Source organism: Chiloscyllium plagiosum, unplaced genomic scaffold (assembly GCF_037043375.1).
Source record: "Chiloscyllium plagiosum isolate Xiang-an unplaced genomic scaffold, Cpla_swu_hap1 HiC_scaffold_38, whole genome shotgun sequence".
In the NCBI taxonomy this organism is placed as follows: domain Eukaryota; kingdom Metazoa; phylum Chordata; class Chondrichthyes; order Orectolobiformes; family Hemiscylliidae; genus Chiloscyllium; species Chiloscyllium plagiosum.
Window position 1 is genome coordinate 37,953,540 of NW_028270176.1, and position 13,081 is coordinate 37,966,620.

General features: G+C 40.6%; 1 long non-coding RNA gene across 1 annotated transcript; it reads left to right on the plus strand.

Annotated features, from left to right (window-relative positions):
• Positions 1-4,989: 4,989 nt before the first annotated feature.
• On the plus strand, positions 4,990-6,369 carry LOC148139435 (uncharacterized). The gene is made up of 3 exons (XR_015753593.1): positions 4,990-5,023; positions 6,106-6,240; positions 6,349-6,369. It is a non-coding gene; the product is annotated as an uncharacterized LOC148139435 (long non-coding RNA).
• The last annotated feature ends 6,712 nt before the right edge of the window (positions 6,370-13,081 follow it).

The window sequence follows — 13,081 nt, forward strand, 5'->3', positions numbered from 1 at the left end:
CCGATGAGAAATGTTCATTTACCATCTCTCCGATCTCCACAGGGTCAACACTCATCTTCCCATTCTGTCTGTGATTGGCCCTATTCCTACCATAATCATGTTTTTATTCCTCACATACCTATAGAAAGCTTTAGGGTTCTCCTTTATTCTATTTGTTAAAGACTGCTCATGTCCTCTCTTTGCTCTTTTAAACTCTCTCTTTAAATCCTTCTTAGCTGATCTGTAATTCTCCATCGCCTCATCTGAACAAGCTTGCCTCAACAACACCTAAGCCTCCTTCTTCTTCGTAACAAGAGATGCAGTTTCCGCAGTAAACCAAGGTTCCCTTACCTTATCACTTCCTCCTACCTGACAGGGACAAAGCTATCAAGGACACACAATATCTGTTCCTTAAACCAGCTGCACATTTCCATTGTCTGCATCCCCTGCATTTTGCTACCCCATTCTGTGCATCTAATTCTTTCCTAATAGCACTATAATTGCCCTTGCCCCATCAATAACTCTTGACCTGTGGCATGTACTTATTCCTTTCCATCACTAAACTAAACTAAACTGAATTATGGTCACTCTCTCCAAAGTGCTCACCTACAACTAAATCAAACACCTAGTATGGTTCATTACCAAGGACCAGATCCAATATGGCCTCCCCTCTTGTCGGTCCTTCATCATACTGTGTCAGGAAACCCTCCTGTACACATTGGACAAAAACTGGTTCATCCGACGTATTTGAGTTATAGCATTTCCAGTCAATGTTGGGGAAGTTAAAGACCCCATAATGACCACCCTGTAACTTTCACTCCTATCCAGAATAATTTTGCTAATCCTCTCTTCCACCTCCCTGGAACTCTGCGGAGACCTATAAAAATAAAACTCCAAGCAGCGTGACCTCTCCTCTCCTGTTTCTAACCTCAGCCCACACTACCTCAGGAGACTAGTTCTCATCAAAAGTTCTCTCAGCCACCGTTATACTCTCCTCGACTAACATGACATGCATGGACCCATTGCAGAGCTTCAAACTCCATGAGGCAGCCATACTCTCTGACAGACAGACTCAGTCTGGAACCTCCTCTGTCCTTAAGACCTTATGCACTGCCTGTGCTCCTCCATTTCCCCTTTGCCCGTTCCCTTTCCATCCCACTCCAGCTGCATCACTCCGCGAATGGTGCTGTCAAGGGCAGAAGTCTGTGGAATACCCTCCCTAACCTTCTCTATCCTCCTTTAAGATGTATTTTAAAATTATTCTCTTTAATCAAAGTTTTGATCATCCATGAAACACCTTAGGAGATTTGCCATTGTGAAAGATTCCATACAATGCAAGTAGTTGTTGTTATTGCTGTACATTAGGAGAAACAGGAAAAATGCATTCAAAATTCTAACAAGAAAGTCATTGACATGTGTAGTGTGCAGGCCACCAAATAATAACATCACATTGGGATGGGCAATAAACAAAGAAATAACTATTGCCTGTAAAAATAGTACAGCTATTACCATGGGTGATTTTAATCTACATGTAGATTGGTCGAACCAGCTCAGTCAAAGTAGCCTTGAGTTTAGTAAGTATATCCATTATAGTTTTCTTGAACAGTACGAAATGGAACCGACAAGAGAGCAATCTATCCAGGATCTGGCCCTGTGCAATGAGACAGGAATAATTAATGACTCAGAGTTAGGGATCCTCTTGAAAGAAGTGATCACTGTATGGTTGAATTTAGAATACATATGGAGAGTGTGAAGATAAAATCTAATACCTGGGTCCTGTGCTTCAACACAGGGAACTACAATAGAATGAGGGAGAACTTGGATAAAGTAGACTGGAAACAAAGATTTTCTGGTGGGACAGTTGATGAGCAGTGAAAGATTTTCAAATGCACTTTACAAAGTGCTCAGCAAGGGTATACTCCAGTGAAAAGGAAGGACTGTAAGAAAAGACATACTCTGCGATGGGTATCTAAGGAAAGCGATCAAATTGAAAGAGAAGGCATGCAAAGTGGCCAAAACCAGCCTGACACTAGAACTGGGAAAACTTTAAAGGTCAACAGAAAGCCACAGAAGAGCTATAAAGAAACGTAAGATAGAACATGAGAAAAATAAACTAGCACAGACTATAAAGACAGATAGCAAAATTTTATATTGAATGAGAAAAGAGTGGCTAAAGTAAATGTTGGTCCTTTGGAAAATGAGTAGAAACATTTAATTATGGGGTATCACAGTGGAGGAAACTAATATCTTGCCAATAATTAGCAAAGATAGGCGAGGATTTGGAAACTATCATTATTACAGAACAGCTAGTGTTGGACTGTTGGAGGTAATTGAGCTAAGACAGAAAAGTCTTCTGACCCTGATGGAATGCATCCCAGGGTACTAAAGGAGACGCCAGGAGAAATAGCAAATGCACTGGTAGTAATTTTCCAAAATTCACTGGACTCTGTGGCAGTCCCAGCAGATTGGAAAGCAGCAAAAGTGATGCCACGTTTATAAAAAGGAGGTGGACAAAAGTGGGGAATTATACACAAGTTAGTTTATTCTCTGTAGTGGGAAAGCTGCTTTGGTCTATTATCAAGGAAGAAATAGCAGGGAATCTCGATAGAAATTGTCCCATTGGACAGACAGAGCATGGGTTCATGTAGGGCAGGTCATGCTTCACAAATCTTTTGGAATTCTATGAAGACATTTCGAGCAAGGTGGACAACGGGGACCCAGTGGATGTGGTGTACCCGGATTTCCAAAAGGCCTTCAACAAGGTGCTGTGCAAGAGGCCGTTGCATAATTTAAAGGTGCATGGCGTTAGGAGTAGAGTATTAGCATGGATAGAAGATTGGTTGACTAACAGGAAGCAAAGTGTGGGGATAAATGAGTACTATTCTGGCTGGCAATCAGTGACTAATAGTGTGCCTCAGGGTTGGGACTGTGATTATTTAGAATTGATACAGATGATTTGGAGTTGGCAACTACATGTAGGGTGTCAAAGTTTGCATATGACACTAAGATGAGTAGCAGAACAAAGTGTGTGGAGGACTGTGAAACTTTGCAGAGGAACATAAATTCATTGAGTGAGTGGGCAATGGTCTGACATTTGGAATAGAATGTTCATAAATGTAAAGTCCTACTGTTTGATTGGAGTAACATTAAAAAAGAGATTATTACTTGAATTTTTAAGAATTGCAACATTTGCTATGCAGGGGCACCTGAGTAACCTTCTGCATGAAGATTGGTCACCATTAACAACAATCAATTCAGAAAGCAAATGGAATTTTGGCCTTCATTGCAGAGGTTGTATTCCAGCTATATTGGGTGCTGGTAAGGCCACACCTTGAGTACTGCATGTCGTTTCTGTCTCCTTGCTTGCTCAAGGATGTATCGGCACTAGAGGGGGTGCAGAAGAGGTTAACTAGGTTGATTCCGGAGTTGAAGGGGTTGGCTTAACAGAGACTGAGTAGATCGGGATTATATTCATTGGAAATCAGAAGAATGGGAAACATATAAAACAATGAATGGAATGGATAAAATACAAGAAGAGAGAATGTTTCCACTGGCAGATGAAGCCAGGACAACAAGGGCATCACCTCAAGATTAGAGGCAGCAAATTTAGGACTGAATTGAGAAGGAACTTCTTGATGTCTATGGAATTCATTGCCCAGGGAAGTAGTTGATGCTATTTCAGTCAATGTTTTTAAAGCTAAGGTAACTTTTTTAAAAAGAAATAACTAATTAATTAAGAGATATGGTGAGAACGTTGGTAAATGGTTCTGCGTCCATGATCTTAATGAATGGCAGAGCAAGTTCAAAGGGTGGGACAGCCTTCTGCTGTTCCTAGTTCTTTTGTTGTTATATTTTGTTGTTGACTTGCAGATGCTGGTGTTGGATGGGATGGACAAAATTAAAATTCACAGAACACCAGGTTATAGTCCAACAGGTTTATTTGGAAGCACTCACTTTGCAGCTTCTACATCAGGTGGTTGTGTGATTTTAACTCTGTCCCTCACTCTTGTAACTGATAAATAGCAACAAAAGCCATGAAGCAGTGCGCATTCTCCAGGTAACAATGGGCCCCTGGTGGTTGATGTCAGCGGAAGACCAATGGAAAGGCAGGGGCAGGGCTGGAGGACCTGGCGGGGCAATTGGTCCTCCGACCAATCAGAGTAAATGAGGGATGGGACTAGACTATACCACGTGATTATCCTCACGGTGGCCGCGGATGTGCGGGACGTGTGGATGGAGAGCTGTTGGTAAGGAAAGAAATAAACAGCAGGAAGTGGGAGGGAAATGGTGTTTGTTAGAAACGAAAATCGCTTCTCAATAATCGCTCTAGACAAATTCAGGAAAACAAAGTTTTATTAGCAAGTCTGCAGAGTTGGGCACTCTTCTGAGAAAAAGCGCGCTGAGGCTTACAAAGTCTCCCATTATATACAGCACAAGTCCCTCCTCTCCTTGGCTCCAACAAGCCATGAGGTTCACATTCTTAAAAATATCATTATTCTTCAATTTGCACCCTTATCACAAAGTCTGCAACAAATGTTTTCAGAGTCTCTAAAGTTGTTGTTTTTCTCACCCTGTCGTCTTATCAGTCAAAGACTTATTCTTCTCTGTCTGTGCTAGCAGTCTTATCAGTCAAGGACTCATCCTTCCCTGCCTGTGTTAGTGGCTTCATCAATCAAGAGCCTGCTTGTTTTTACTCTGTTCACAAATTGTCAGCATTCTGCACAATTTAAACTATTCTACTTTTGAGTATATAAAATGGTTGTTAGAAAAGAAACAAAAGTTTTGTCTTTTATTATAGATCAGTCTGTGGTCCAGGCACATCTTAAAGTTTAAACCGAAATTACCTCTCACAGTGTTGGTATGGGCTGAGAGGTTTTACATACATTTGGTGCACATCGGAAAATACAAATTTGAAACTTACAGTCCTGTTTTTGCAGTAAACGGGAAAATAGCCTAATCGTGTGATCGCCGCCATCTTTATTTGGGGCAAATATTCACTGGACACGTGCGCGGCCGCCAGCTTTGTCGGGGGCAAAGTTCAGAGGTGTGTATGTGCAGCCCTCCCTGGTAGAGAGACATAGGGCAGGATTTACCCAGAGCACATTCAAACCCAGAGAAATTGACGTTTTTTTTTCTGGATTTGTTTCTTCATCCATTTACATGATTTGGATGTGAATACAGCCGGTACGGTTCGTAAGTTTGCAGATGACACCAAAATTGGAGGTATTGTGGACAGTGATAAAGGTTGTCTCAGAATACAATGGGATATTGATCAGATGGGCCAATGGGCTGCGGAGTGGCAGATCAGGTTTAATTTAGATAAATGTGAGGTGCTGCATTTTAGCAAAGTAAATCAGAGCAGGACTCACACTGAATTGTAAGGTCTTGGAGAGTCTTGCTGAACAAAGAGACCTTGTAGTGCATGTTCATAGTTCCCTGAAAGTAGAGTCACAGGTAGATAGAACAGTGAAGAAATTGATTGGGATTCTTCCCTTCCTTGGTCAGAGCATTGAGTAAAGGAGCTGTACAGGACATTGGTTAGGCCACTTTTGGAATATTGTGTGCAATTCTGGTCTCCCTCTTATCAGAAAGAGGCACTGAAACATGGAAGGTTTGAGAATTGATTTTTTTTAAGGATGTTGCCAGGGTTCGAGGATTTGAGTTGCAGGGAGAGGCATAATAGGCTGGGGCCATTTTCCCTGGAGTGTCATAGGCTGAGTGTGATGTTGAAGAGGTTTATAAAATCGTGAGGGGAATGGATAGCGTAAATAGACAAGGTGTTTACCCTGGGATGGTGGAGCCCTGAACTAGAGGATATAGGTTTAGGGTGAGAGGGGAAACTTCAAAAGGAACCTAAAGAGCAACCAAAATTGTAACATTTAAAAGGCATTTGAATAGGAAGGGTTCGGAGGAATGTCGGTCACGTGCTGGCAAATAGGAATAGTTTAGGTTAGAATATCTGGTTTGCAAAGATGGGTTGGACTGAAGAGTCTGTTTTTGTGCTAGACATCTCTGGCCGTGGGATCATAAAAGTGAACACTGCTCTGATTCACCTCTGGGCTCCTTGATGTCCACTTGTTCGTTATCTAGTTTCCTCAGTCTCACATGTATTTTTGCCATGTTTAGATTTTACTACTACGTTCACAGACCTTTTTGGAAATGGATTGTCCACTGCTGCCCGACTCCTGACCGTATGCTGCTCCATTATCAGGTTATTTTTTCCACAATATCGTTGACAGTCAAGAATTCTTTTTTCCAAAAGTGAGTGAATTTTTCTTCCATTTCTGACAGTCAAATTCTGCACCATTTTCATTCCCTATAATTCATATTGCACTCCCTGAAACATCATGTGTATTTGTCCTTCCACAGATACCAGTGATCATTGCCAAAGCCCTGTTGCCTGTGGAGAGGATGATGTTTGACTTCCTTGTACAGCTGCGGTTTGAATGGTGAAGGCACTCCCACAACGTGGTTGGGTAAGAGTCATTACAGATTATTCACTCAGCGATAGTGCAAAGTAGAAGATATCTGTACAAATCAACATGTTTTTAATTTCACAAAAATATTGAGAACTTTTGACATAAGGGCACAGCTCGAGAATATTATGTCCAGTGACCAAAACCATTGCCAAATAAGCAATTTTTCAGGAATGCCTTAAAGGAAGAAAGCAGATCTTAGAGGGTGGGAATTCCAGACCGTGTTGCCTTGGAATCGATAGAAACAGTCACACAGCTGAACTCAAAAATAAACATATCATTGGGAATCTAAACTAAAATGAGTTATTGAGATGTGAAAGGGTGTGTGGTGCAGGAAGATAGGAATGATTACAGCCAGGAATTAAGTCAAGGGTGTGAAAGTAAATTGTTGTTGCTTATAAATGGGAACCTTTTGATGGATCAGCATGTTCTGGTACAAGTGAACACTTGGGCGGTAGAGTTTTCAATATTCTGAAGACGATAGGGAGGGTGCTTGTGGGATTCTGGCCAGGGGTGGGTTTAGATAATGAAATCTAGAGTTAACAAAATGAATGAATGAGAGTTTCAGTAAATGAGCTGAGACTGTGGTGAGGTCAGGTGAGATCACTGAAGTCGAAATAGTGGTCATGGAGTGGGACTGGGCTATCACCCTCACCTCTCCTCTGGAATTCAGCTGTTTGTCAGTTTGTGAATCGAGTCTGTGACAAGATCAGGAGCTGAGTGGCCCTGGCAGAACCTAAACTGGGTGTCACAGAAGGTTATTGCTGAGCAGCTGCGTGACAGCACTGTTGATGACACCTTCCATCACTTCACTGCTGAGCGAGTGTCAACTGATGGAGGGAAATTGTCTGGGTTGGCTCTGTCCTGCGTTTTTGTGTTGAACATCCCTGGGAAATGTTCCACAATGTCAGTAGGTGCTAGTGATGGACTTGTTTTGGTGGGCAGCAATTTCTGGAGCACAGCCATCAGTATTATTGCCACAATGTTGGTAGGGCCGACAGCCTTTACACTACTTCTCCATTTCTTGATCTGATTTGAAATAAGTTTTCAACCAAGTTGATTCACATCTGTGATGTCAGGGACCAATATAGAAGGCTCATCCACTTGGCACTGCTGGCAGAAGATTGCTGCAAATGCTGTTGTCTTGTCTGTTGCATGGATGTGTGAGACCCTTCCATCAGTAAGGGTGGGGATATCTGTGATGCTTCCTGCAGTGAGTTGTTGAATTGCCCATCATCATTCCTGACTAGTTGCGGCAGAACTGCAGAGCTCAGATCTGATCCATTGGTTGTAGGATCACATAGTTCTATTTGGTGTTGCTTGCGCAGTTTGGCATGTAGGTTGGGTAGCTTCACCAGGTTGGCACCACATTTTTAGGTATGCCTGGTATTGCTCCTGGCATGCCCTGTGGAACTCTGCATTGAACCAGGGTTGATCCCCTGGCTTGATGTTAATAGTTGAATGGGGGATATACCAGGCCATGAGATTTCAGATTGGGCTGGAGTACAGTTCTGCTGATGTTGGCACACAGTGAGACAGAAGTTGCAGTGTCAAGAGGGCTGATTGTGTTGTTGTATTTTCCAGTGCATTGGTAGATGTAATGTGGTCCATCCAGTTTCATTCTTTTGTTGAGACTGTATTAATCACTGCACAATGAGTAATTTGATGGGCCACTGACAGGAATACAACTTTTCAAAAAAGGTTTTGTGATTTACACATGAAAGAAGTGAAACTACCATGGTATTTGAACAGATGAAAGACTCAAAAGACAATCAAGGTATTTTTCAATGGGATAACTTCAGTTACATCACACTAAATTTTTGCTATAAATTCTGTGCCTTAGAATTGTGCCCTCCACAATCACCTGATGAAGGAGCGGCGCTCCGAAAGCTAGTGTGCTTTCAATTAAACCTGTTGGACTATAACCTGATGTTGTGTGATTAATAACTGAGAATATTACAGCACTACTAACAGGGCTGCATGTAAACAGGATCAGTCCAGTTAATCAATACATTCGGAAGGATTTCCTCCAAGTTTGATGACGCAATATTCGTCAAAACCGTCAACTTCAACCTGCAATGTTGTTATTAACAAAAACTTCAGGTTGACACAAAGCTCCCCACCCAACTGCAATGTGGTAACTGGGCCCGGCCCAGGAACTGGAACTGGGCCATTTGTGGACTGTGATCTCAAAGGAAGCGAGCAAACACAATTCTGACAGATTAGTCCTCAAAGGTGAGTAGCAGGTTTGAGACAAGGCAGGTGGTATATCATCTTGCACTTGGCTTAATTGCATTTCTTATTTACAGTCATGTTTTGCAAAGTATAAAGAACTATGTGTCTTTTTTTCATGGGTGGGGAGTTTTATTCTAGTTGATCACAGTTGCTGCCTCTCGCTCGCCAAGTCAAATCATAGGATCGATAACAGAACAATAAACTGCAGGTGCTGGAGATCTGAACCCCAGAAACAAAGTGCTGGAGAAACTTAGAAGTTCTGAGGGCATCGGTGAAGAGAAAAATAATGTCACATTTCAATTTTGGTGACTCTTCGTCTGAAAGAACAAATGGTCATGAGACTTGGAGCTTACAATGCTTTATTCCCCTCCGAGATGCTGCTGGACCTGCGGTTCCCCAGCATTGTGCTTTCTATATTGAACTTTATTTACAAACAGATCGGAAAAATACTAATCTCCAAAAGTGAAAGGTTCATAGCAAACATGAGCATAGTTTCCACACTTGAGTTACACAAACACGTCTCAGTTTAAAAACAAGATTTAACTCCAAAAAGTATTCCATCTCAAAATTAGCTAAGTTACACCAGTAATAAAGCTCACCCACCCAATGAGGCACTTCAGCACAACATCCTGCAGTGTTGCACACAGCCACCTTTAGCAAAGAATGATCACATGTCATAAAATTGAAAGCCAAGAGCATGTCTCTTTAAAGCAGCTGAAGTCAAACTCAATTTTTGGAGTTAAACCTAATTGAACATTTAAATCTCAGAGCATAATCTTTGCTTTTTTAAACAAAGTGTGTGGGAAACATCCCACATCTTGCTAAAGGTTCAGTTCAGTCTGATACCTAGACCCAAAGGTCAAGCAAACATCACACTTTCCATTCACTTCTCCAAAGGGCTGACATCACATTTCTTCAGGATTTAAAGTATTTTATAAATTGTTTGTAAAATCATTTGTCACATCAAAGAACTGGACAATAAATGTCATTGTATACAATAAGAGTGAAGCCTGTGACAGCAGATTTAGCTTTGGAGGGCAGTTTATGTGCTTTCTAAATTCTGGGAGCACTTTGGGAGACTGCTCCCAGATGGTGATAGTGAGCATATCCGGAATATACTGTTTATATTTGGGAATCCATGGAAAATAATCTGTGGTTTCACTAATACTTGGCTTGTGTTGTTGGTGTACAGTAAACAATTCATAAAGTTACTTATGTATTGTTGTTGACTACCTGAATGGTATTCAAATCTGCCAGGTTGCCTTCAATAGTGTGAATGCATCTATTGTAAATATTTGGAATATTCCAGAACTGCCCAGTGCTTGGCAAATTCAGGGGGACAAGAAAAATCACGAATTATGAATCCAAGAGGATGTAACCACTGAAGTATACAATTCAAATAGTTAAATGGAGTGCACACATCTAAAATACCTGTTATCCATGGGAATGGATGGACTGACAGAATTGGGATCACATTCCTGGCTGCGGAGTGTGAAATGCGCTATGATAAAGTCACCTGCATTTACCAACAATAATTTGGCAAGCTCGGAAATTCAAAAAAAATACACAATATGAGCTTCATTGCTGCTCCAGTCGGGTACCAAGCTCTGTGAAAAAAAAAACAATGTTCAGGTTTATTGCATACACTCTGAAACACGTGTTCCTTCTACAGATCCTGCAAGTTTCCCCAATGAGCATAGTCCATCCACATGATTTTGCTAACTTTGGCCAACTCATTTCTTTCCGAGCCTCTATAACTTGAAGAGTGACCAGAAGCAATTACTCCACATATGTGGGAACATTACCGACGAGGATTTTTTCCTTCAGAATTGACTTCCATATATTCAGTGCCCAGAACAGATAAAAAGATTGTTACCTTTTATAGAGCAATGATTCAGTGGGAGAAAAACACCAACATTTTCTTGCTTAATAATCACACTGCCTAAATTTTAAACATGAACACTTCTTAATAGTTCACTAGATCCTAACGAAATATTTTGTGCGAAACAAATCACATGATACATAGTTATTCAGATAATAAAACAAGTTTGTTCATTGAAGAACCCAGAGGAAAAGGTCATGAAACAATGTGAGTTTGATAAACCTCAATCATCGTTTCAAGTGCACTCTCTGCATAAATTCTCCTTTTCCTCCTCGAAGTATTCAACTTCTTGAATAATTGAGAGAATGAAGTCACAGTTGTACAACACAAAATCAGACCCTTCAGTCCAACTTGCCCATGCTGACCAGATATCAAAAATTAATCTAATCCCATTTGCCAGCATTGGGATTAAACCCTTTCTACTGATTATCAGTTTATTTTACTTTATCAGCACTTGAAATACTGACATTTTTTTCTCCCAACATTGGTTAAAGAAATCATAAGTTCATTCATCCAGGTTAGTTTTGTAAACGTTCACAAAGAAACAAGTGAGAACAACATATAGCTGAGTGCAAATCAAAATACTGCAGCTGCGCGATATCTGGGAACACTCGAAAGGTGAGGCATTGATACTGCACAAGTTTGTCAGCACGGTTTCAATTACTGACAATAATTTAGTAATGTCTTAGCCTTCACATTGTTAAGGTAAATGTGAGATATCTGAATTTCATGAATTGGTTCTTATTGCACTTTGAGAAGATTAAACCAAGAATATTTTTTGTTGATCAAAGGAGAAAGTGATGACCAAAGAAGCTGGACATCAGAGTCGAAAAGTGTCATGCTGGAAAAGCACAGCAAGTCAGGCATCATCCGAGAAGCAGGAGAGTTGATGTTTCGGGCATAAGCCCTTCATCAGGAATCACAGGCTTCAGAAAAATAACTGGCATAGACTGATGCCAATGCATATGTAGAAGGGTCAGAACATGTTACTATCAGATTAGAGATTAATTTCAGATTTGGTACCATTCAGTGCAACATTTCAGTATGATCTTTCCATATGTACCTAAAAGAGAAGTTGTCTAAAATTACAAGCTCTAGAATGATTATATGATTAAACCTGGAAATAAAGCTGGTGAACAAGAATCGCAAAGTGAAGTCCCATCAGTATCACCTTGGGCAGTGTCAAGTAAGAATTTGAGAGCAGAGTTGCCACTTCGGTGTAACCTGCAGTCTGGCCAAATTGCAGCAAACATCTGTTCAATTTTATCGGCAAACTATTGAATGCAAAATCCTCCTTGCACAATAATGAGGCAGCATTTTGGGATGTCATTTTTAAAATATATTATTTTCAAAGTTACTCACAATTCAGAGTGATCACTTGGTGCTGTCTGCATAACACAGTACGAAAAGGAATTAACAAAAAAAAATTATAACCCAAATTCAGAGTCACTAATCCATTGATATTGCATGTGTCCAGCATTTATAAGTAATCATTTTTAAAAAATAAACACAGATACATTTAATAAATATACTGAAGTACAGTGAAGTTTCTTACTGAACAGTGACGGGATTGGACAGAGTCCGCATGGATTTAAGAGAGATGAATCATACTTAGCAAATCTACTGAAAGAATCTAGAGTCGAATATTAAAGACAGAAATTGCAGGACATTTAGAAAAGCTTATGATTAAACATGGTAGACTGGGTTTTGTGAAAGAGAAACTATATTTGACAAATTTATGACAGTTCATCGAGGAGATAACAATCAGGGCTGATAAAGGGCAATCCAATGATGTTCTGTATTTGGATTTTAAAAATGTAAATGATAAGGCGCTACATAAAAGGTAATTGAACAATTTAGGAGCTCATGATATCGGGGTAATGTATTAGCATGGACTGAGGATTGGTTAACCACACTGGCTGTTGCTGAGTCCTCACTTGGAGTACTGTATACAATGTTAGCTCCCATATTTAATAAAGGATAAAGTAACATCGGAGACCATTCAAAAAAGATTACTTAGCTGCTTTGAGGACAAAAGGGTTGACCTATCAAGAACAGATAAGCAGGGTTGATCTTATGGAAACAGGATTCTGAGGAGCTTGACAGAGTAGATGTTGACTAGATCTTCTAGTACCAGTGAAGTCTCAAACCAGGGGACATTACATAAGGGAACATTCATTTTAGAAAAAGTAAATAATGTTTTCTCTCAGTGAATGGCTAGAATTTTCCCGCCCAAACAATTGTGAAAGTTAAATGTGGGAGGGAAATGGTTGGGTTACTCTTCGGAGGGTTGTTCTGGCTTGTTGGGCTGAAGGGGCTGTTTCCACATAGTAGGGAATCTGGGATTCTATCTCAAATTATTTTAAAAGAGGGCAGATAGATTTTTGAAATATTGAGCAGTTGAGGGCTATGTGGATCAAGCATAAAAGAGGTGTTGAGGTCTGGGTTGATCAAGCCATGATCTGATAGAATGGGGGAACAAGCTGAAGGCGATGAATGCCCTCCTCCT